The sequence below is a fragment of the Mastigoproctus giganteus genome, chromosome 4 (assembly GCF_048544385.1).
Source record: "Mastigoproctus giganteus isolate SK-2022 chromosome 4, ASM4854438v1, whole genome shotgun sequence".
NCBI classification, from domain to species: domain Eukaryota; kingdom Metazoa; phylum Arthropoda; class Arachnida; order Uropygi; family Thelyphonidae; genus Mastigoproctus; species Mastigoproctus giganteus.
The window spans coordinates 47113866-47138566 of record NC_143578.1 but is presented as its reverse complement, the minus strand read 5'-3'; the positions used below and the strand labels follow the sequence as shown (position 1 = coordinate 47138566).

Here is a 24701-nt window from a genome sequence, read left to right as displayed (position 1 = left end):
AATTCTATTTATATCTAAATGATTCTGTATTGCACTTTGGTCATTGTCTCCATGATTTTCCCTACGACTGAAGTCAGATTGACAATCGGTAGTTACCAACTTTGCCCTTAGAATGGCTTTTATATATTGGTGATAGTGGCAATTCGATCACCCTCTTGGGTAGCACAGTTGGTACAATCGCCGTCCTCCCCACACCGGCTGGGATAGACCTGAGTTCGAGTCCCGTCAATGATGTGAGAAATTTTTATGGGCCTTTTCCACAACGTGGCTGAGTTAATCGGTCTCAGGCGAGGGAAGTATGGTTTTTCCTCCCGGAAACTCCGGTTTTTCGTTCAACAACAGAAAAGCGACACAATTTACAGACAGCATGTACGGAGCAATATGGCCTTAGTCGCTAATGGTCCTAAAACCAAACTACAACAACAATTCTTCGGTCAAAACGAATCTCTCTCTCTCTCTCTCTCTCTCTCTCGTACAGTGATGCCCTCATAATTAATCTTAATGGTTCAGTTCAGTGCACTGTCTTGCCTGCCGCTTCTCTCATCATTAAACTGGAAAGTTTTTGAGTAACGTGAATTAAATTAGTACCATAAATTATGAATACTGATTAATAGAAAAAAATCTATTGGATGGATTTAAAAATGTGCAAAATAATTGTATTTGGTATAGTTTGATTTTAGAATACCACTAAGTTAAGTCAGATCTCTTATATTCGCAAAGGATGAAGGGCTTGTAAAATGAAAATCACCTGGAAAATGCTGTTGCAGTAGCAACCGATTGACGGGTGTTGAAATTGCCTATTAAACACATAATAGTAAAGTGTATGTTCGAAGTGACCCTCACATCCCTCTTGGTCCTAAAACAAAACAGGAATATTATAGGTATTGTTTATTTATTTATTATTTCAATATAACTCTGTTATGAATGTCAGGTATTAGAATTGGCCCTAGCTTTTAAGCAAACTTTGAATTTTTTTATTTTGCTCGACAAGTTATTTAATATAAGAGGGAAGAGAAGTTCAAGCATCCCTAAACCTGTTTAGGCCGTACTTTTCACATTGTACCAATAATTCATGTCGGCATGTTATGTTTCTTCCCTTTCCACGGCATACCCATATTTTAGAATAGAATGTTATCAGCTTTTAAAATATGTACTCATAGCTAATTTAAATATTTAATTCAAAGAAAACATTTGCTTATTATATTTTCTATAAATCTGAATATACAGATTTGTAGAAAATTGCACATCATTGTGGTACTGATTTACAAAAAAAAAAATAATAATAATAATAATAATAATAATAAATAAATAAAAATAGCAGATGAAAATATGTGCAAGATAGTGATTGTGTAACCTAGCAAGGAACTATTTTCCTGAATAAATCACACGCTATATTTTGACATCTCCAATTTTCATAGTGTTTCTGGGTGTACTTTCGGTGCTAATTCGAAAAATCCAAACCCTTTTTACCTATTAGACTGGTCAACACGTAAAATATTACGAAAACGAAAATACCCAATCTTGACTAATTTTATGCTGCAGAACACAAAAATCACATTAAAATTTGTCGATTAGCTGTTGTTTTCGAATTACAGTCGGGGTTTCGTATTAGCGAGTTACTCTACATTATCAACTACTGCTCTCGGCAAAATGGCAACACTACACTCTCAGTACCTCCGCGCTCTTATCAAGTGATCGGCAACTGTCGCCACGCTCTGCATCACGTGATTAGTTTTATCGCCTCAAATGCGTATTCCACCCTGTTGCAGTAATCGTCGAATATGGCTAGATACTGGGTGATTTGTTCTCTGTGAGATTCCTACTTTTTGCTCAGTATTTGTGTCGTGTAAGATACTGGGTGATTTGTTCTCTGTGAGATTCCTACTTTTTGCTCAGTATTTGTGTCGTGTAAGATTAATATTCCCCGTAAATGTGTGAATAGACCGGATAACTTCTGTTACATATGTGGAGAAGTCACGTTAGCTTCAAGGAAGTGTCCCATCCCTTACTCGATCCATTAAAAAGGCCTACTTCTTGTACTTTGGGTGTAAAGTAGGCAACCAGAACAAGAACTGGGCTCCACATATGTGCTGCACTACCTGTTCATCAAAACTCAACACATGGATGAATCGAAAGGGACGTTTTATGCTTTTCACAGTGCCCATGATATGGAGGGAGCCAACAAATCACGTTACAGACTGTAACTTCTGTATGGTCCCTCCTATTAGAAAAGGGATAACAATGAAAAAAAAGTGGACAGTGACGTATCCAAATATACCATCTGCAATTCGTCCCGTGCCTCACGGTGAAGTACTATCTATTCCTGAACCACCCGACCGGCCTTTTTTCTGTCACTGTGATGAAGATGAAGGCACTGATGAACATCAACCTGATATACACGAAGAAGTACAGCAGCCGTCTACGTCAAGGGATCCACCATTTTATCCAAACCTTTATCCTTCTGAACCACATAAGATCATAGAAAGTGAGATTAATGGTCTCATCAGGGATCTCGAACTGCCGAAGAATAAGGCAGAGCTTTTGGTCTCGAGGTTACAACAGATCAATCTTCTAGATCATTCTGTGAAAGCGACATTTCGTACTCGAAATAAAGACTATGATAAATTTTATCAAACAGAAGGTGAACTCACTGTTTGTAAGGATGTTGATGGTCTAATGGCAGCAGTGAACATGAGGAGTGCCACAAAATAAAATAAATTACTTAGGGATGCGGTTATTAAAAAAAGGTGGAAAACCACTAAGTTAAACCATCGACGTCAAGTGATCCAACCCCTTCCTTCTGTTAATGTAAGTAAAGAAGTCTTTGCTGCTTATCTTAGCATTCTTTGCCAGAGAGTTCTCGTAATCTGCCGTAGCTTGCCTAACCTCCTTTGTGACTTGATTACAGATTACTTTATATCTACCATAGGCTTCTGTGTCACCTGATAATTTATATGCATTCCATGCATTTTTTTTCTTTGCCACAAATCTCGTCAGCTCATCTAACATCCATTTAGGTCTAAGCCCGAAACGATATTTTTAGCTGGTTTGAAAAGCCTAGTAGTTTCTGCAATTACTTCCCCGAATGCTTCCAGTTTAGAATTTGCTTTCGGTAACTTCATCAGATGGTCCCACTGTATAGAATTTAAAAACTGTCTTGGACCACTGTAGTTACCCTTACGAAAACAAAAGCCCTTCCCTTTAGCCTTGGCAGCAGTTATGTCTTTAAATACATTCCACATCAGTACACTGTGATCACTGCCACTCAGAGGATCTTTTACCTGCAGATTCTTAATGAATGAAGCTGCTGATAATCAGATTAAGAGTATATTCCCCATGTTGCCTCTCTAGCATGCTGCTGTAATAAACAATCATACAATAAATCCACAAAAGTCTTGCTAGTGGATGAGTGACCAACCCACAGTTCCAATCAATATCTGAAAAGTTAATATCCCCCATTATGAGACATTCTGATTTACTGGCCCACTCTGTTTCTCTGTACAGTTGTTTGTAGTACGCATCACAGTCATTTGGCCTATAATACACTCCTACTCTCGTTTTTGTTATCCCAGTGCTTATGTTACACCAAACTGATTTAACATTACACTGGCCACCTATGTTAACCGAATGCACTGCCTTTGATTTTATGAGCTTCTTAATTAAGAGCATAACTCCTCCCCCTTCTATCCTGTCTGCCCTTATATGCATTGTACTCCCCATATTCAAATTCAGCATTGCTTATGTCTGAGTGACACCATGTCTCAGATATCCCTACATTGTCTGTATATGATGACTTAATCTGTATTTGATATTCATCCAATTTATTTATTATGCTCCTAGCATTAGTGTACATTCAAGTATACATGCACCTGTTCTTACTCTTAGTTGCCCCCAACATAGCCGATGTATTTACATGTTCCATGATGACCCAACAGCAGGGCTTTAAATCCCCGTCACCTTCCTTTCCAGGCTGTTGCCTGTTCCAGTAGAAGCAGCGCAAGAATCATTTTCACTTCTGTCTACGGCTCTAGTTAATGTATTAGTCTGTGTATCTCTCCACCCCCTAAGCTAGCAATTTTTCGACTCACCTAACAGTGTCTCGATAGCATCAACGAGTATTCTTGCATCCTTTCTATTTGAATATATCCTATCCCTGTAAAAATAGTCTCTCCTCTTAATAACCACAGACCACGCTGAGTAAAAGTCGACCCCATGAGCCTTTTGCAATTTTTGGTTGGTGTGTGAGCTGATTTAATGCTAAAATATAAAAGCAAGAATTGCACATATTGTAAATATGGCTCTGTGAGCATTCGATTAAAGAAAAATCAAAAGTTGTTAAAGATGCAACAAATACTTGTATTTCTTATAAATACATAAGTACTGTACTTTCAAACCAAACCAACATTCTTGCCTTTGTAGCACATATTTTGCTCTTTTATTTATCACTTGTTTTAAAGAGAAATTAAAAAAAAAAAAGTCCGGCTGAATGACGTGAATGGTTCTTTTGAAATAATTTAAAGAGATATTCATTAATTCGAAATTTCGGTATAACAAAATGACTCATTTACCACTGCGACAGATGTTTACTGTATATGTACTTCCGGTTTATATATTAATTTCTGTTTCATTTTATTCTGCTGAACACTGTTACTTGGAGTATAATTTTATCTTTGGATGATCTAATGGTTTCAATAATTTAAAAATTCGATGCCGTGAAATTTAATCGTACATAAATAATGATAAAGAAATGAAATGGAGGTTAAAATGCAAGGTGTTATTATGTTTATTTTGTTTATTCTGGCTTAAATTGCTGACGGAAACATTTCTTTAATTTCGATGAACAGTTTCGATCGCTTTCATTAAAAGAGACAATGTAATACTCTTAGTAAATTTACAGTATATTTTCTGCTGCGATGACCCATATATTATTCACATGATGAGTAATGTAATCGGAAGAGCTTGCATTGTCTGTGCATTTTGTTATCAAGAATAAGTTTCGCCTTTGCGCAGTGGCCTGTGAAAGCCTAGAATGAGATGTGATTAATTCTCTGAACGTACTGTCAGGTTCTTCTGTAGCGCTTGCCTGGTGATTAATATTTCATGGCTATTCTTACCTTATTGAAGACGATAATTTTAGTATCGTCTTGTGTCTGTAATAGATTTTTTTCTTTTTTTTTACCTTCAGAACTTGTGATTTTGTTTTATCCTTGAAACAGTTTAGGCAGCATTAGGAAGAGAATCTACATTTTAAGATTCGCTATAACTCTAAGAAAACTCATATCTGTGAAATTCTCTACAAGTCGCGTTTTAAATTGCAATAGCCAAGAGAAAAAGAACTGAACGTCAGTAAAGAAATGAGGAAAAAATTGGCAATGATTCAATGACAACACCCATGACCGAACATTATGAACAACGAAAATAGTCGGAGATGAAACATAAATGCCATGAAAAGACTAATGTTGAGATAGCTAAAAAGTGATCAAGTTGAAAATTCCTTCATGCAGGATTGTATATCTCAGAAACCGTGCGGCAAATAGTATTGCAGTTTATATTAAGGAAATCATGGAACTAATTTATTCAGACAGCCATATAAAGTGAACTCTACTTATGATGGTCCTTATGACCTTCTCTAGTTCATTTTCTACTTAAGCTCCAATACAGAAATTTCTTATTAAGTATTAATATCAGAAATGCATAAGTTGAACCAAGTACGTAGCCACCGATAAAATGTAAAAGACAGGATCGAGCAGTGTAATAAAAGTATGAATATTCTTTGAGTAACTGGAGTATATAGTATTAAAATATGTTAAATAACGAAAAGGTTAGTGCAATTTCGTCATGTTTTTTCGTAAGTGAATTACCAAATTGGTAAAATGGGATCGTTTTTATCATATCTCATATTGTGAATACCTTCACAACGAGTTGCCCGGTATTGCATTACCTTGAATAAGTAACCCTTCACCAATGAAGACTATTGTTACTTATTCTTTGGTGGATACCACTACCCAGACGGCCGTTTCAGGTATTTGACCTATCTCCATTTTATCATTTTACCAGTTACCTGGTAGTGCAATATCAGGCAACTCATTGTGAAGGTATTCACAATATGAGATATGATAAAAACGATGCCATTTTACCAATTTGGTAATTCACTTACGAAAAAACATGATGCAATTGCTCTTAATCTTTTCGTTAAGTGAAATCTTTACGTAAGTTGAGGCTGTAGCCCTACCAAACTCTCAGTTTAAACTATTATACACCATCTGGTCTCTCATATCGTGGAGTTATACTCATAACTCGGTTGTCATTATTGCGACACCAGGATACGTATCCATCCACCGAATTAGTAGTGTATCCAGGTATCGTCGTGGGGGAGACACTTATAACGACTTATACGCGTGGTTAAGGGGGACATATGCCTCATCTGCTCCCCCGTGAATACACCCCTGCGACATAATCAGTGACATAATTGATGGTATTTATCATCAGTTAAAATATTTTCGCTACCATCATAAATTCTAACAATTTCACCGGCTATGTAGGTTTTGTTGTGAGTTTAACAGATAATAAGATTTTGCAACAGGCTTTACTCAATTATATAGTCCGATAAAGCAAGATTTTATAGGTACATTTTATATTCCGCTTACGCTGATAGTTAAATTGGTTGATTACCGGGATGCAGATAAGCATAAAATGAATTGTAAAATATACATTTTATGCAAAAATGAAGAAAAAAATAACACTGTCAGTTTTATATACGTTAAGTAAACATAATTTTATTTTATTTTAAAGTCCTCATTCAGTTACCTTCTCCCACATAAATTAAGTGTAGGATATAACTGGTATGCACATTCAGTGATAGGAATGAAACTGATGGGACAGGAAAAGAACCTATATATCCTCACAAGAGGTGTGATAGGCGTACACACACACACACACACACACACACACACACACACACACACACACACACACACATATAGCCGTCAATTAGGATCATACTTGATATTAAAATTTTCTTTTTTCCTAACTGGATAATTTTTCATTTAATGTAGGATGGCGTGTATGGAAAAATATGAAATATTTTTTATAAACATAATGACGTCAGTAACGCATTCGCTTACATTGTAAACAAGGGCCACATATGCGCTTATATCGAGAGTTTAGTATCAGAAAACGTTAACTACAAAATCATTTTGTAGTAAACGTTTTTGTAATTAACCAAGAACAAGTAATTTATCATTTTTTTGGTTTACCGGAAATGTGTTTATATCCCAAGATAACTTGTAAACTACTAGAGAAATACATTTCTATGACATTATATGCATTGTTATTTTTATAAAGTTAAACTAAAGTTGCCTCAAAACAAAAATGTAATTTTGTAGTGAACGTTGTCTGACACTAAGCCCTCGATATTGTCTTTTTGTTCTGATTAATATAAGATTTTGAAGCATCATTTGCAGCACTTTCGAACCAGTGTTTGCCCATAAAACAAGTTCTCGATGGATAGCATCTCTGCTTTCCCTCACACTGTGTGGAAAGACCCGGGTTCAGTTCCCTTGGTTGGTTGAAGTTAAGTATTACTTCCCTTCGAAATAGGAAAAGCTTTTATGGGATTTTTTCCCATCATAGCTGAGTTATTTGACTCACACTCCCACAAGATCCCTCGAATTACAAAAACGTGTGCGACCGCGGACATCTATAATACTCGTAACAATAGACCACAGTCAAGCCTTAGTGGCAGTAGCACTGTTCTTATACACTTCCACATTGTGATGAAAAGTCCTATGCTTAAATGCCTAGCTTAATGGATGAAACCTTTCTTTTTTTTTTTTTTTTTTTTTTTTTTTGTTGTGCGGTAGTGGTGGGCCTTCAGCCAGGATCGCATGACTTTTCTCCTTGAAATCATAGGGTTTTTTTGCTTGTTGTAGGATCGTGTATGTGTAAAGCTCTTTTTGCCTTAAACAGGTAAAAAGATCTTAGGATACATGCAGTGTAAAATTACTATATATCAAGAGTAGCCAAACTTAATAACCCCGAGAGCACCACAAAATAGTGTTTGATGGCTTTGGAACCACAGAAGATAAGTTTCGAAAAATTGAGACTCAAGCCTTCGAAACGGTAAGTGACTTTTATTAAATAAAATTCAAGTATACAATAAAATTTACTTCTCGGATCGAACCATTTCAAGATCTGCTAATAGCTTTTTCCAAATTACATTTAATGTGTCCATTAATAAATAAAGTAAAAAAAAAAAAAAACTATCTTATAACACGTCGTAAAATGACGGGGAAAATACCGTAAAAAAATAACTGGAGTAGAATTATTACGATTATTTTCATATCTTAGGATCTGTTTTAAAAGTAAAATAAAAGCCTTTTTGGAGGCGAAACTGTCTTTCTCAAACGGCGCATGAATACAGGCACAATAATTTTTTCAGAGAATTTTTGTGGTATTTTTATAACTGAGGACATAGTTCTTTATATATGTTAGTACGAAAATTGTTAAAAACTGCGAGAATTTCTAGAAAAATGCCAACTGGTATTAAAATCGTTAGTTATTCAGTTGCTACCCGCGAGTGTTTTATTTTGTGTTACCTGTTATGTATAAACCTGAATCAAGTTTATGATATTCACCAGAATTTAGCATGTTAATTTTTAAATTCAAAATTAAGTTAACTTAATTAAGTTAAGAAATTGATGCGTTTGCACAAATGACTCACTGACATTGTAAATCAGGACTTTATGAGCACAACGATAGCAATTGAACCCGGAGTGTAACATAAAATTTTCATGAATGTTTTGTGTGTTTTATCAAATCCAGGCATAGGCGGTTATTTCTCTCTCTGACTATTGCTTTTTTTTTTTTTTTTTCACAGAAAGATTGAAGAAAGTGATATGAATGGGAAATATTAATAAAAAAGTAGCATTTCGCAGAGAAGAGAATTTGCTGATTAAGTAAACTAACCACTAAACGTTAAATTGGAATCTCATTTCGACCCTTTATATTAAACCTCAGCAATTCTTGAATCACAAATATCAAGAAGTCGATCAGAGAATCCAGATGATTACTTTGCATATCTGTTGTATCACCGGCGAAGCTATCCACTTTTGCAAACAAATTAGGTTCCTTAGAAAGGTTGTATCTCTCAGCCATCATTAAAGCTTATCGAACTGTTTAGATCCTGGCATTACAGTTAGCATTAGCATCAGCAGGGGCATATGATGCAAGAAAGCAAGCTTATGCAGCATCAGCCAAAAAAAAAAAAAAAAAAAAAACCGCTCCCATTTCACCCCTCCGTTCGTTCCAAATACCTTTCCAGCTTAGCCTTAAATTTATTTAGGCTTTCAACTTCCACAACAAAGGATGGAAGTCTGTTCCACCAAACAACTACCCGCTGGCTAAAGGCAAACTTCCGCACATCTATCCTACACCTGTCTTTCCTCAATTTGAATTTATGCCTTGTCAGGAGATTATTCTCAGCAAGAGGAAGAATCTCATCAGCATTGAGCATGCTCAAGCCATTCAAGGCTTTATACACGTCAATCAGATCACCTCTCAGGTGCCTAGTCTCCAGACACTGTAATTTGCAAAACTTAAACCTTTCTTCGTAGGAGCAACCCTTTCTTCCATTCACTAATCTTGTTGCCCCTCTCTGTACTCGTTCCAACAGCTCTACATCCTTCTTAAAATGAGGCCTCCAGACCTGTATACAGTACTCAGGGTCTGGCCTGACCATTGCCTTATACAAGGGGATAATCACCTCCTTATCCCTGCTAAAAAAAATTCCTGTATATCATTGACAAGACACTATGAGCTACCCTTGCAGCCGTCAGCACTGCTCAGAAAACTTCATATCTGCCTACACAATTACCCCACAGGTCCTTTTCGTTCTCTACCACTGTCAGTGTAGTACTTTACATTTGTCAATGTTAAACTTAATTTGCCACCTCTTAGCACATCTGCTCAAATTTTCTAGATCCTGTTGCAGCAGCGTATTGTCATTAGTGTCCTTAAGAACCCTGCAAACCTTCGTATCGTCTGCAAACTTGGACATTAAGCTTGTTTTCCATCATCAATATCATTTATAAATACAGAAAACAACAGTGGACCCAACACTGAACCCTGAGGGACTCCACTAATAACATTAGTCCACGATGAGCAGTGTCCATTGATTACCACTCTCTGTCTTCTCCCACTCAACCATCCCTTTATCAATAGCAGCAATTTCCCTCCAATGCCACACTGCTCCAATTTGTTCAGCAGTCTTCCATGTGCAACAGTATCAAAAGCCTTTGTAAGATCCAAATATATAATATCAAAGTTATTCCCTACATCCAGTTCCTTTGTAACCACATCATAGAATCCAATCAAATTGGTTAGGCAAGACTTTCCATTAACAAAACCATGCTGTGTTCGAGCTATAACTGAAGTCTTGTCTAGATGATCCTGCAGTGCTTCTTTAACCAGTGCCTCCATTAAGGTTCCTGGAACATAAGGTAAACTAACAGGTCTATAATTACTTGTGTCGCCCCCTTTGATCCTCCTTTGTGAATTGTGGTCACATTTGCACACCTCCAGTCCATGGATACCTCCCCTGAGTCCAAAGAAGCTCTCATTATTATGGCTAAGGGTTTGCTTACTTCTTTTGCTGCCTCCTTTAATATAACTGGAGTGATCCCATCCACCCCGGGTGCCTGTTTTATGTTTATCTTCAACAATTTCTCCTCCACTTTCCTCTCAGTTATTACAAAATCATTTGGCTCACTGGCAGAGTTTAACTCACCTCTGGCATTCTCCTCTCTGAATAACTCCTCATGGGTGAATGAAGATGCAAAATACTCATTTAGTTTGTTAGCCACCTGAGCAGGATCATCAACAGTTGAACCATCAATATCTAGTGGACCAATCTGATTCATCCCTTTCCTTCTAGAGTTTACATAGGTAAAGAACTCTTTGTTGTTTTTCTTTGCATCTTTTTCCAAGGATTTCTCATAATCTGCCTTTGCCTGCCTAATCTTGGTGACTTGGTTACAGACCAGCTTATATCTATTATAAGCTTCCATGTCACCCAATAATTTATATGAATCCCATGCATTTTTCTTCCCTGCCATATGTCTCATTAGTTCATCTGACATCCATTTAGGCCTAAACCTTGAACAATATTTCTTAGTTGGTCTGTAAAGCTTAGTAACTTCCAAGATAAGTTCTTTGAATGCGTCCCATTTTCAACTGATGATGTTGGTAACATCATCAGTTGGTCCTACAGTATAGAATTTAAATACTGTCTCAGACCACCGTAGTCGCCTTTATGAAAGCAAAAACCCTTCCCTCTACCCCTAATGGTAGTTACCTCTTTGAGTAAATCCCACTTGAAAACTGTGATCACTGCCACCTAGTGTTTCCTGTATCTGCAGATTCTTACTGCATGAAGAATCACTACTGATAATCAGATCAAGAGTAAGACTCCCTCTAATTGCCTACCGAACATGCTGATGTAGAAAACAATCATCCAATAAATCCACAAAAGGCTTGCTGGTGTGTTAATGACCAACCCAGAAATTCCAGTCAATATCTGGGAAATTAAAATCCCCCATTTTAAGACACTCTCTGATTTACTGGCCCACTCAATTTCCGTGTACAAGTTTCTTATTATACTCATCAGAGTCATTAGGCCTATAACACACTCACTCTCAATTTTGATCTTCCAATGCTTATGTCACATCAAACTGATTGGACACTGCACTATTCAGCGATGTCGACTAGCTTCACTTCCTTGGATTTTATGTGTTTCTTGACTAATAGCATAACCCGTCCTCCCCTCCTATCCTGTCTATCCTTCCTGGACACATTGTACTCCCCAAATTCCAGTTTTGCATTCCTTATATCTGTGTGACACCACGTCTCTGATATCCCAACGATATCTCCCTTTGATGTTTTGAGCGATGCCTCAAATTCATCAAATTTATTTACCAAACTCCTAGCATTGGTGTACATGTAAGTATACATGCACCTGTTCCTATTCTTAGCTACCCTAACACAACCTATGTGTTTACTTGATCCGCAATGACTCCCAGCAGTCTCTGAAATACCCTGCATCTTGTTTTCCAGGCTGCTGCTCATTCCAATAGAAGCAATGCAAGAATCACTTTCACCTCTGCCTGTGGATACTGTTAATCTATGATTAGCAGTGGTTACTGTAAATCATATTGCTATTTAGGTGATAGGGTAAATTCAAGTCAGCATTGTGTTCAATTATCTTTTCACGGCGAACTCAGAAGAGCCGCACATTCGTGTTGTCATGGAGGGAAGGTATGTTTCCCAACGGCAGATACCTATCCAGACGCTTTAAAGACTTTGTTGTTTGACAACACGGAAAAGGGGAGACACTTCCGAGAAAACGTTTGAATCTACAACAATCTTTACACTTTTCGAGTCTACAACAATCTTTATACCTTCCCGTCTTTTAATGCCGAAAACACGGACTTTCAAGGTGGCGGCGGTCCTTATACGATGCGAATACGGGAGGTGCCATGGTGAAAGGAACAGCGAGTTTAATGTCCTTTAGAGACGTTCCACAATTCGGCCAAGTCTATATTTATGACGACGGAGAAGCGTTGATGGAACCGAGTGAGCAGGGGGTGGAGCGCCCTAGTTGTTATTATTATTATTTTATTTTTTGTTCTTACGGTTCTTCGTAGACGCTTCGCGTTCCATTATTTATTTATTAATTTGTTCCCCTCCCCTGCATCCTGGAGCAAATACGCTCTCGCCCCACTACCTAAAGTTCAACTACCAAGCCAGCCGAAGCACTATAGACCGATATCCACTGTATCCACGCTCCTAAAGCTACTGGAAAAAGTCCTTCTTCCGCATATAACACGTCATCTTCTTCCACAACCACCAAAGCAACTCCATTATGTTCTCCCTAATAGATCAACTGTCTCCAACCTTCTGGCAGTCCAAACGGCAATTCTAAATGCATTTGAGGCCAGATCAAAAATTGCGGTTGTTTATGGCGATATCGAAGCTGCCTTTGATAGCCTGAACATCTCAGCCCTTCTGAATCTCCTAACCAATTACTTCTGGATAAACGGTGACGTTTTCGCTTTTCTGCACTCACTCCTCTGGAATAGAACAGTTTACCTCACTCATCGCAACCTCTCCTATACCCGATCCATCAATGCAGGTGTGCCGCAAGGTGGCATTTTAGGTGTAAGGTGTATTTAGTGTCAGACGGCACCAGGGTTCCCCCCATCTCCGTGTTGCTTTCATTGTGGGTGTACCAGTTCACTGGGAAATGCCAGAGATTTAAAAGTGTGTGGGCTTTGTATCTGTATGATGTCGTGTACCGTTGTTCATCTGGTCGTTTAGCCGCTGGACCCCTGCTGAGGCCCAACGTTGCCCCACCTTCGCCCCGTGGAGGCAGACCAGGAACCCAGTAGTTTTAGTTTCACTCTGGCAGGTCCTGCCACCTAATTTCCTGAGATTTCAGAGGCTAGGACCTAAAAAAAAAAAAAAACGCGCTCGCTCTTTTATATGCACGTACGTATAGACAGATACATATATCCATCATCATCGGTTTGATGATCGTTAGGTGAGGGGGATAATGCTTGCATAATAAAGGCCGAAAGAATGGGCGAACGGGAATTTTGACATAATTAAGTTTTTGTGTGTGGGACATTCGCTAGCATAAAGATAGAGTGGGTGGGAGACTGAAGGCTGGGGGAGTTAAGGCAGAAATATGGGGATGATAAAGTAGGCAACCCCAGAAGTCAGTGAGGCAGGCCCATGCCTCACCAGGAGAAAGTAGGGGGCGCCGGGGGGGACCGTCCCACCACCGGCGCAGGGGAGGGGGTGGAAAGGCACCAGGCAAGGGAGCCCGGTGAGCTGAAGAACAGATGTTCTTTGGTTATAATGGTAGTGGGGTGTGGGCTGCGGCCATTTGGTTTCTCCTCGTCCTCCTCCTCGTGAACAGTGCCTGTGCGTAATCCGAGAAGGCTTGATACTCCTCCTTCGTGTCTAGGAGGTGATGTTCTTGTCCCTGTGGAAAGTAGTGGATTCTGGTGAGTAAAACACCACGTAGGTCTTCATAGAGCCTGCAGTCATACATTAGGCGCTGCCAGCTCTCCAGCCCCCCCGAAAGTGCAAGTTGGATCAACCTGAATCCCAAGTAGAGGCAGTTTGGCATTAATCGCTCCTTGTCCAGTTAAGAGGTACGTTGCTTGTAGACCTGGGGAGAACCAGTTGGGTTAGGTTGGGTAGTTTTGTTCAATATTGGGTAGAAATTTCTTTGTGATCTCTCTCTTTTGAGAGTTGCACCACCTTTCCTGCCATGCCTGCTGCAGGTGAGTTTGTATCCTCTTCTTTTCCACATTTCTGTTGCTGGTTAGGTCAATAGTGAACCCCAGAAAAGTCTGTGGGGTGCCTTTGTCTAGGTAGTATACATGTGGACATGTGTTTTTGTAAAGGGCGGCTCCTAGAACGTGAGTTCAACTCCGCCTCGTATCTCTGTGAAGAACAGTATCACTACAAATGGGCCAGATGTGTGTGACGTCGGTTTGTGTGTATTATGTGTGTGTTCTGTTGTTATGTTCTGACCGCTTGGCTACCCAGAAGCATCAGTCACCTGGACAGATGATTCTGGGTACTCGTCCACACCACGGGAAGGTGGGCCAGTCCCAATGGAGCACGTACTGTCTCGATACGAGACTCTGAACCACCTGATGTTGCCAAAAGGTGGGCCAGATTTCTCTGGGGGCCAACTCCAGAGAGGGGAAAAAAAATAATAATAAATAAATAAATAAATAAAATAAAAATTAAACTAAAATTAGAAACAAAATGTATTTCCCGTGGTGCAAAAAAAAAAAAAAAATAATAATAATAATAATAATAAATAAATAAATAAAAAATTTAAAAAAAAAATAAATAAATAAAAAATAATAAATAAATAAAATAAATAATTAAATAAAATAAGAAAAATAAAATAAATTCCCTGTGATGAAAAAAAAAAAAAAAAATCTAGGTAGTATAGTAGGCCGCGTTGTATGATTTCTAAGTCCAGCGGGAGAGTGCCTGCGAGCACTTGCAGGGCGTGGGTGCTCACCGTGCGGCAAGCGCGAGTGATGGTTAGGAGGATGGATCTGTGAATTTGGTCCGTAAACGTCTGTTTACTGCTGTTGTAGTTTTTTGAAACCATGCGCCGGATGGGTAGGTGACGATCGGAGTGAAGATAGCTTTGTAGAACAGTTTGAGGACTCGCTTTTTCAAGCCCCATCTTTACGCGTGACTCTGGCAACCATGGCTGCGTAGCGTCTTATTTTTTTACGGAGATATTTCAAATGGTCCTGAAATGACAGGTTTTGGTCCAGTATCACGCCTAGGTATTTCAGTTGGTTGGAGGATTTGATTGTTTCCTGTCCAATTTTTATTTGCGGAGGCCGCCTAAGATCAAGGCGTCCCTTTAGTAGGATGGAGTTTGTTTTTGTGGGAGATATTTTGAGTTGATTTCGGTTTGCCCATTCTTGGAGAGTGGTCAGGGCCCGATTTGCGAGGACCTCTAACGCGGTTCTTGAGTTTGCCTGTATCGTCAGAATGAGGTCGTCCGCGAATGCCTGAGATTGTACTTCATTGAGATCGATGTTAAGAAAGGTGTCCAAGACAATATTCAACAGTAGTGGGCCAAGGACCGAACTTTGAGGGCAGCCCCAATGGACATGTCTGGAGAGTGTGCCATAGGGGGCGGTGACTTTGATGGTTCTGTTGCTTAGGTAACTTTTGATGGTGTTATAGAGGTTTCCGGCATGTTAGATTCGCGCAGCCTCGGCAGGACGCTTGGCCACCAAAGTGAGTCGAACGCCCCAGCGAAGTCCACGGCTATCACTAGGAAGTACTTTGTATCGCATCTGTTTACTTTGGTCAAACCGGGATTCCACTTGTTGGAATCCCACTAAGTGTAATTTAGATAGTTCCTGGAGCGCCTCCGCGTGGCTAGGGACGGGAGTCGGAACGCAGGTAGCTTGCTCCCTGCCTCCCGGCTGCTAAGACTCCAGGGCCGGCAAACAACAACCATCACAACACACATATATACTTACACACACACACTTACACACACTTTCCGGCTATAAATAACCTACAGATGCTACAGCGGTATATAGGGGTAACCCTGGAGGCCGCAATCAATACAAGAATACCTTGTCCCTTGTCCCCTTGTTTACTTTGGTCAGGAGGTGAGTTAAGGCGTCCACGGCGGAGGTTCCCCGTCTGAAGCCGAATTGGTTGGCTCCGGATGCCAAGCGTTCCGTGGCCAAGCGATTTCAGTGCGTTCGTTAAAGCGATCCTCCTAAAGAGCTTTTGCCAGATATAGATTCTTTTTCGTTCTAAATACCGTTTTCCTCATTTTCTATTAGAGTAGCTCTTTCGCACTACAAGTAGTAGGCAAAGGCCCAGAAAGGAAAGTTACCTTTCTGTTTCTTTTTCTTATCTCACTAACACAACTAACAGCCGCTTGGTCACCTCGTGGCACTGCTCCTGCCTCCCCGTGGCGGGGCCGGAAACTGGAAGGAAAAGTTATCCTTCCGGGGCCAAAAGGAGCAATTATGGAAACCAAAAATTTTCCACCTCTCAAGACTGTAAATCCTGCTTCTTTGGATTTGCAACAAACTGACTCTGACTATCAAACACGGAAGAGGATGAAAACAGATGTACCTCAAATGGAATATCCATCTTTCCTCATACTGCATTCCCTAACGAACCAGTCTTTGGGTACTTTGTCTCCTTTTTATATACAAAATGTCTAGAAAGTGTAGCCGGATCACCAAAAATGGTAAGAAGACTGAAGTCTGGCGACCTATTAGTCGAAACCACCAATCGTAAACATTCTGAGTCCCTTCTGAAACTTACATCGTTTGGTGGAGTTCCTGCTAAAGTATCTCCTCATGCTACCCTGAATAGCTCCAAAGGAGTAATTTCCGAATGGGATCTGTTGAACGTCAAAGAGGAGGAAATTGTTCAAGAACTCCAAGACCAGAAAGTTACTGAAGCAAGACGAATAATGAAGAAAGATGGAGAATTTGTTCCTACTTGTAGCATCATTCTCACTTTTTCTACACCGAACCTTCCTTCATCAGTAAAAGCAGGATACTTAAACTGTCGCATCCGTCCTTATATACCCAATCCTATTCGATGCTACAAGTGTCAGAAGTTTGGACATTCCCAAACTGTCTGCCGAGGAGATTCAGTTTGCTCAAACTGCGGATCAAAAGAACATGCCCATACTGATTGTAATGCTGAATCATCACGGTGTCCAAACTGCAAAGGCAACCATTCAGCTTTTTCTAGATCCTGTGAGCAATGGAAGCTGGAGAAAAAAATCCAAAAATACAAAGTGGAGAACAAGGTCACATACCCTGAAGCCAGAAAGAACCTACTACAAAACATGCCTAAGCGTACATATGCTGAAGCATCCAAAAGACAACAAACAGTTTCAACGCAAACAGATATATCAGTCCCACCAAAAGTGTCAATTTCTGATTGGGCTCGATCATTGCTATCACCTGCATCACAGTCTACAAAACACCAAACAGTAGATAGCACAAAGAATACCCCGATCTCGATACCATCTACTGCTAAATTAGATCCAGTTACTGCAGATCAGAAGGAAAATTCAGTTCATGTTAGAAAGAAATTATCTGATAACACAGCTATGGATATTGCAGAAAACAATACTTGTAATGAACCCATTCTAGATCTTCATGCAGAAAACGACATAGACACACGTCCATTCTTTTCAAAAAAAGGACAAAATAAAAATTGACCGTCACAAGCAGAGCAACATTAAAAAAGACAGATTCAACTTCTAATTCAAAACAAACACAATGAACAACATAAATCAATGGAATTGCAGAGGCTTTCGTAGCAACATAGACGATATATATGAACTAATTGATCGTTATCATCCTGTGAGCATATGCCTACAAGAAACAAATCTAACACCACAAGTGTCCGTGTCAGTTAAATATTACACTCTTTTTCGACAAGACAGGACAAACAGTGCTCATGGTGGAGTGGCCATACTCATAGACTCAAGGGTTCCTTGTAAACAAATTCCTCTTCAAACTGCCTTAGAAGCTGTTCCGGCTCGTGTAATGATTGGCATTTCTTTCACGATCGTTTCAATATATCTCCCTCCCAATCAGAAATGTACGATTCATGAACTAGAAAACCTTGTTTTGCAATTACCGTCACCAGTTTGCCTATTAGGAGACTTTAATGGACACCATCCACTATGGGGATCCCCCGTCTCAGACAGACGCGGAGAACTCATTGAGACACTACTAGACAGACAGAATTTAACATTACTGAACACAGGTTTACCCACTTACATTCATTTTCCTACTGGAGCATCATCTGCAATAGACCTCTCAATCTGCTCTCCGATCCTCTTCCCAAGTGTCGAATGGACAACACTTGACAATCCTCTCAACAGTGATCACTATCCAGTAATATTCAGAATTCAAACCACGAATTCCAAAACAACTGATCCACAAATGAAATGGAAATTTTCTAAAGCAGACTGGACAAAATATAAAAGTCATATCTCTTTTGATGATCACATCATTGAGTCTTCCTCTATCAATACTGTCACAAAACATATCACAATGCAGATACTATCAGCTTCAAAGGTTGCCATCCCACAGTCTCAATTAAGAAATCGTAGACATACCAATCACTGGTGGAACGATGATTATAATAAGGTGAAAAGAGAAAAGAATGCAGCATGGAACTTATTCCGAAAATGTCCTGCCCCTGCCAACCTTATCAATTATAAGAAACTTAAAGCCAAAGCACGGTACATCAGGCGAAAGGCTAAAAAAGACTCTTGGATAAAATTTGCTTCATCAATCAATAAAGACACTGATGCCTGAATAATATGGAAAAAAATAAGGCAGCTAAATGGTAAATACCCTACATTACCTGCACCTATTTTTAATTGGAATGGGAAGGAGATCTCTAATCCAGAAGATATTGCAAATGCCTTAGGAACTGTGTTCTCTGAATTGTCCGCCTCCATCGCGTATCATCCATCATTCCAAAAAATTAAAGCCGATGCTGAGAAATTCAAACTAAATTTCAAAACTACCCGCCGTTTACCCTGTAATCAACCGTTCACACTATCAGAATTGAAAGAATCTATAAATATTTCCCACAACAGTGCCCCTGGCCCTGATGGAATTTACTATGAAATGCATAAAAATCTAGATCAGCAATCGTTATCCTCTCTACTAAAATTTTACAATCGGATATTTTATGAACACACACTTCCTAGCTCCTGGCAACATTCATATGTAATTGCTATCCCTAAACCAGGAAAAGATCATTCGATACCTAACAACTACAGACCGATCTCTCTAACCAGCTGCTTAAGTAAAACTTTAGAAAAAATGGTGCACCGTCGATTGACGTGGTACCTTGAGTCTAGAAACATAATCAGCAACAATCAGTTCGGCTTTCGGAAGAAGAGATCATCCTTAGATCTCATGATAAAGGGTGAATCAAACATAAGAAACGCTTTTATCAGGAATCAACATCTCGTCATGGTGTGTCTCGATATAGAAAAAGCTTTCGATACCACATGGCGTTATGGAATCCTAAAGGATCTCCATTCTATAGATATGAAAGGGAATTTACCATATTTTATCCACAACTTCCTTTGCCACAGGACATTCCAAGTTCGATATCGGCAGGCTCTGTCTCACACATACAGACAAGAAGAAGGTGTCCCTCAAGGCTCTGTCCTCAGTGCCACTCTATTTGCTATACGAATTAACAATATCACAAACAGCATTCCAAACACTGTTGACTCATATATTTATGCTGATGATCTTTACTTGTCCTGCCATTCTCAGACTATAAATTATATTGAGAGGCAATTACAAATATCAATAAATAATTTTGAACTATGGATGACACAAAATGGATATCGATTATCAAAACACAAATCTATGGCCATGCACTTCTGCAACAAGCGCAAAATGCATCCAGAACCCGAGTTACACTTGGCCAATCATCCTCTTCCAATCGTTAACAGTATTCGTCTCCCAGGGCTAATTTTTGATAAGAATCTAAATTTTCAGGAGCATGTTAAACACCTACGAACCACCTGCCTTAAGAAAATTAACATACTTCGGGTCGTCTCTAGTACATGCTGGGGTGCAGACCGGTACACCCTGCTCCACATGTATAGGTCTCTAATTAGATCTCGCCTAGATTATGGAGCGCCTGTCTATGACTCTGCTAGAGAGAGTACTTTGGCTCGTCTTGCTCCAATCCAACACGCTGCCCTTAGGATTGCCCTGGGTGCATACAGAACATGACCTGTTCAAAGTCTGTATGTTGAGGCTCACGAACCTCCACTCAGTATCAGGAGAAAGATGTTACTGTTAAACTACTCGGCTAAAATTAAAAGCTTCCCCACTCATCCTATTTGGCCACTACTGTATGATCCGCAGTGGAGAACACACTATGGAAACAAACCCAGAACAATCCGACCTGCCGGTATCAGATTAACGAACCTATTAGAATGCTGGAATATTTCCTTTCATAATATCATCAGATATTTAAAAGACCCGAATCCCCCATGGATTACCTTAACTCCTTCATATGATGATTATTTTGAAAAATGGAGAAAAGGTGCTGTAGCAGATGTTAACATCAGACAATTGCATCTTGTGCATGCAGAAAATTATTCCCACTTTTCTAAGATCTACACTGACGGTTCAAAGTCGGGCAATAAAGTGAGTGCAGCTGCTGTCTTTCCTAATACAACTGTTTCTATTCCACTTCCAGCTGAATGCAGCAGCTATACTGCTGAACTCTATGCAATTAAACTTGCCCTGGAAAATATTTCCCTCCTGTCAACGAATAAAAGTATAGTGTACACTGATTCCAAGAGTGCTCTCTTAGCTCTCACAAACACCTCCCCTTGCAATCCTTTGGTAAAGCTAATAAGACAAGAACTGATACATCTCCATGAGCAACATTGCACTGTTGTCTTCTCCTGGATCCCAGGCCACAGCGGTATTCCTGGAAATGAGTGCGCTGATCATGCCGCAAAGCATCCCTCCAACGTAGCCTTATCAAATGATCTTGTTCCCTATCCTGATTATAAACATAAAATACAGGAAATATGTATGGAACAATGGACTCTTCTGTGGAAAAAGCAAACACATAATAAACTGTTTCAATTGAAACCTGAACCACAATTATGGACCTCTAGCCTCCGTAAAATCAGAAAGGAAGAAGTACTTCTAGCCAGAACCCGAATTGGCCACACTCACCTTACTCATCTGTTTCTGCTCACAGGAAATGATCCTCCTCAGTGCACGCACTGTTTGCAGCCGCTATCAGTGAAGCACATTCTGATTGAATGTAGCTTGTTCGACACTGCCCGACAGTCTACTTTCAGCTCCATCTCAAACCTCTTGTCACTCAACAGCATCATAGGTAATGACGCAAAACTCTCCGAATTTTTCACCTACTTGAAAAAAATTAAAATGTATGACCAACTCTAATTGCTCCCAGAGCAGTTATCACATGTATACTTACTTACTTTGATAGGCGCAATATGGTCTATGTAGCCCTTGCGCCAGAAATCCCATAACCACAACAACAACAACCGAATTGGTTTGCTGAGTCCAGGCCTGCCTCATCATAGTAATGTTGGATCCGTGTGTAAAGTAGTCGTTCAAATAGCTTACTGATAACTGTCAAAAAGTGCAGTGGGCCGATAGGAGTCCGGAAGGTGTGGTGGCTTTGTTGGATTCTTTAGGATGAGTTTAACGTTTGCCATCTTCCAGGAATTCGGGAAGGTACCTTCTCTGAGACAGAGGTTATATAGGTTTAGTAGTAAGTTCGGAGCGTACTCTACCGTTTTTTTTTTTTTGATAATTTCGGGTTCCAGAAGGTCCGGTCCAGGGCCTCTATTTCCCTTTATTTGGTCTGATGCATTGCCGATCTTTTCCATGGTGAAAGGGTGCTCTTTTGTTGCCGTTTGATGAGTCTCGTTGGCCTGGCAAACTCGGCTCTGTTCTGTTGTCATTGTTTGTATCTCTGGATGAAAGGCAGCGTCAAGGATATTGTTGATGGTGTGTTCCCAAGTGATAGTCAAGTATCCTTCAGGTGTTTTAGTGGCTTCAACTACTTCCCCTCTGGGAAGTTTGTTGGTGACGTTTTATCGGGACTACTTTTTACCGCCCTCCTTATTCCGTTGTTCCTTACTCCTTATTCTAATAACATCAGAGATGATGTTATTACCTACGCCGACGATATAAAGTTCCTAACGGAAATACCACCATCAGCCGACAGAGGAGTGATGACATCGAAAATCTGTAATAAGATCATAGCTCTCTCTAACCATTTCAACCATTTGGGTCTTAAACTGAACCCCCAAAAATCCGTTATTTTGGTTTTCTCTCTGAAGAAGTGTCCCACATTCATACAACCCTCACTGGAGGGCGCAATTATTCCAAGTGTAACTAAACACAAAGATCTCGGTGTAACCTTCGACCCAAACCTTAGGTTAAACTGTCACATCGAATGTGTTCTACGCAAGATCAGCCGAATGCGCTGGATTGCCCGTCAACATCTTCATAACACAGATGCAAGAACTACAATCAGTGATCTGCAAACCATTGTATATCCACCTTTCTGTATGCCTCTGAAAAATGGGCCTCCGCGGTACATTCTCTCATGAAGCCCATCCTCGCCAGCGAATACTGGATACTGAAGTGGACAACCCGCAAACATCGACTTCACCCCCAACAGACGACCACCAGCATAGCCGACCAACTTCAAATCCCACGGCTGCCTCAAATAATCCGCATGAGGAGAACTGTGACCACTATCAAAATGCTGGTTGGCAAGATCGACTTCCCTGACTTCTGGGATATATGTCAGTGGCATGTTCCACTTCCTTCCCTAAGAGCCACTCCTCTCCTTCAGCTACAGCGAAACAGGCTGAAGATCAGTGACAGATTTCTACCCGGCCAAGTACTTCCTACAACACAAGCCCTGCTAATGATCGGAGTAGACCTCCAGAAATTCGCTTTGGATCTCAATTACAGGAGCTCGTTGACCGAACTTGTTCCGCTTTTGTTTGGCCCCTGATGTCGACTCATTCCGATATCTCCACCGGCTATCTGCTATGAGGTGCAGAACGGCACGTCGCAGGCACATCGACGAACTGTTTCACAAGAAAATGGCAAACTGTATACCGAACAACTTAATGCACGCCTGTGAAATGTTCTGTCGTATAAGCATATATGTGCTTTGTACATATGAACGTGTATATACCATGGTGTACTGTCTGCTCAGAACTGTGTATATACTCATATCTATAGGATGGTTTAATGCCACGTTTTTAAGTTAATTTCATGTTATGTTATCTTTTTTGTTATATTGTACATGTTTTTATATTACCCCATAACCTTGTCAAGCCCCTTGCCTCCTGGCTGTGGCTGGCACATTATTGTATCTTTACTGTAAAATAAAGATTTCTTCTTCTACTTTGTTATCCGGCGGTACACAGGGTTAGGTCAACATATTATTTCACATTACATTGATCCTGTTCCGGATACCAAAAATCCCTAAAGTTCCCCCCCCCCCCTTTTAATACGCCGCGAGAACCCCTCTCCCCCCCTTTTTTTTAATACGCCACGGGAACCTCTTTTATTATTATTATTTTTTTAATGCACTACGGGAACCTCTTTTTTTTTTAACGCCGCGGGAACCCCTCTAGGGGTTCTTTCCCGGGGCGTATTAAAAAATACGCCCCGGGAAACCCTTTTATCCCCCCATTTTCCCCCTCTGGAATGGCCCTTCAAAGGAATTTGACCAACCTTTTGGCAACATCAGGTGGGTCAGAGTCTGGAATTCAGACACCACCAGCACTATTGGGACTGGCTCAAGAACAACAGAACACACACAAACCTCCGTCACACACATATCTGGCCCATTTGTAGTAATACTGTTCTTCAAGGAGCCGCCCTTTACAAAAACACATGTCCACATGTTGCATCAATGCAATGGTGCATCAATGCACGTTGCATCAATGCATCAACGCAATCAAAACAAACACACCTTGACTGATACCTTGTTGCATCAGTGGTCTGCGCGGTACCACAGCGGTATTGTCACCGTCCTCCCCAAACCGGGTAGAAAAGCCTCGGGTTCGCATCCCGTCGATGACGCGAGGAACTTTAATGGGTTTTTTTTCACTCTGTGGCTGAGTTAGTTGGTCTCGGGCGTAGATAGCAAGGTCCCTCCTCCCCGCCCCCCAGAAACTGAAATTTATTCATCCAGCAAAACAGACAAATCGACCAGAGAACGCGCGCAATTTAGAGACACAATATGTATATGGGAGATATTCTGGGTGACCCTAAAATGTAATTTTGTTTGTTTTGTTGCATTAACTTATTTCACCTTCTTTCCCAAACGAATTAATTACCTGCTGACTTCGCTTCCTTGTGATTAGTAGATATTTCAAAGATGCATTGTCATCCAAACGTCGCTTCGCTAACTGCCAGTCGAGGTTATCCGGGGTCACGTATTTCCAAACAATTCGCTGCTCCTCATGTGATGTCGTTAATCAGAAAGTGGTTTCAATAGCCCATGAAATGTTAGAAATCTTCCGTACCTAACTC

The 24701-nt window shown here is 40.1% G+C and overlaps 1 protein-coding gene across 4 annotated transcripts in view; it reads left to right on the top strand.

Moving 5' to 3' along the window:
• Positions 1-24701, top strand: part of LOC150086693 (protein turtle-like) — a 1103226-nt gene that overhangs the window by 437731 nt on the left and 640794 nt on the right. The window lies entirely within an intron of this gene.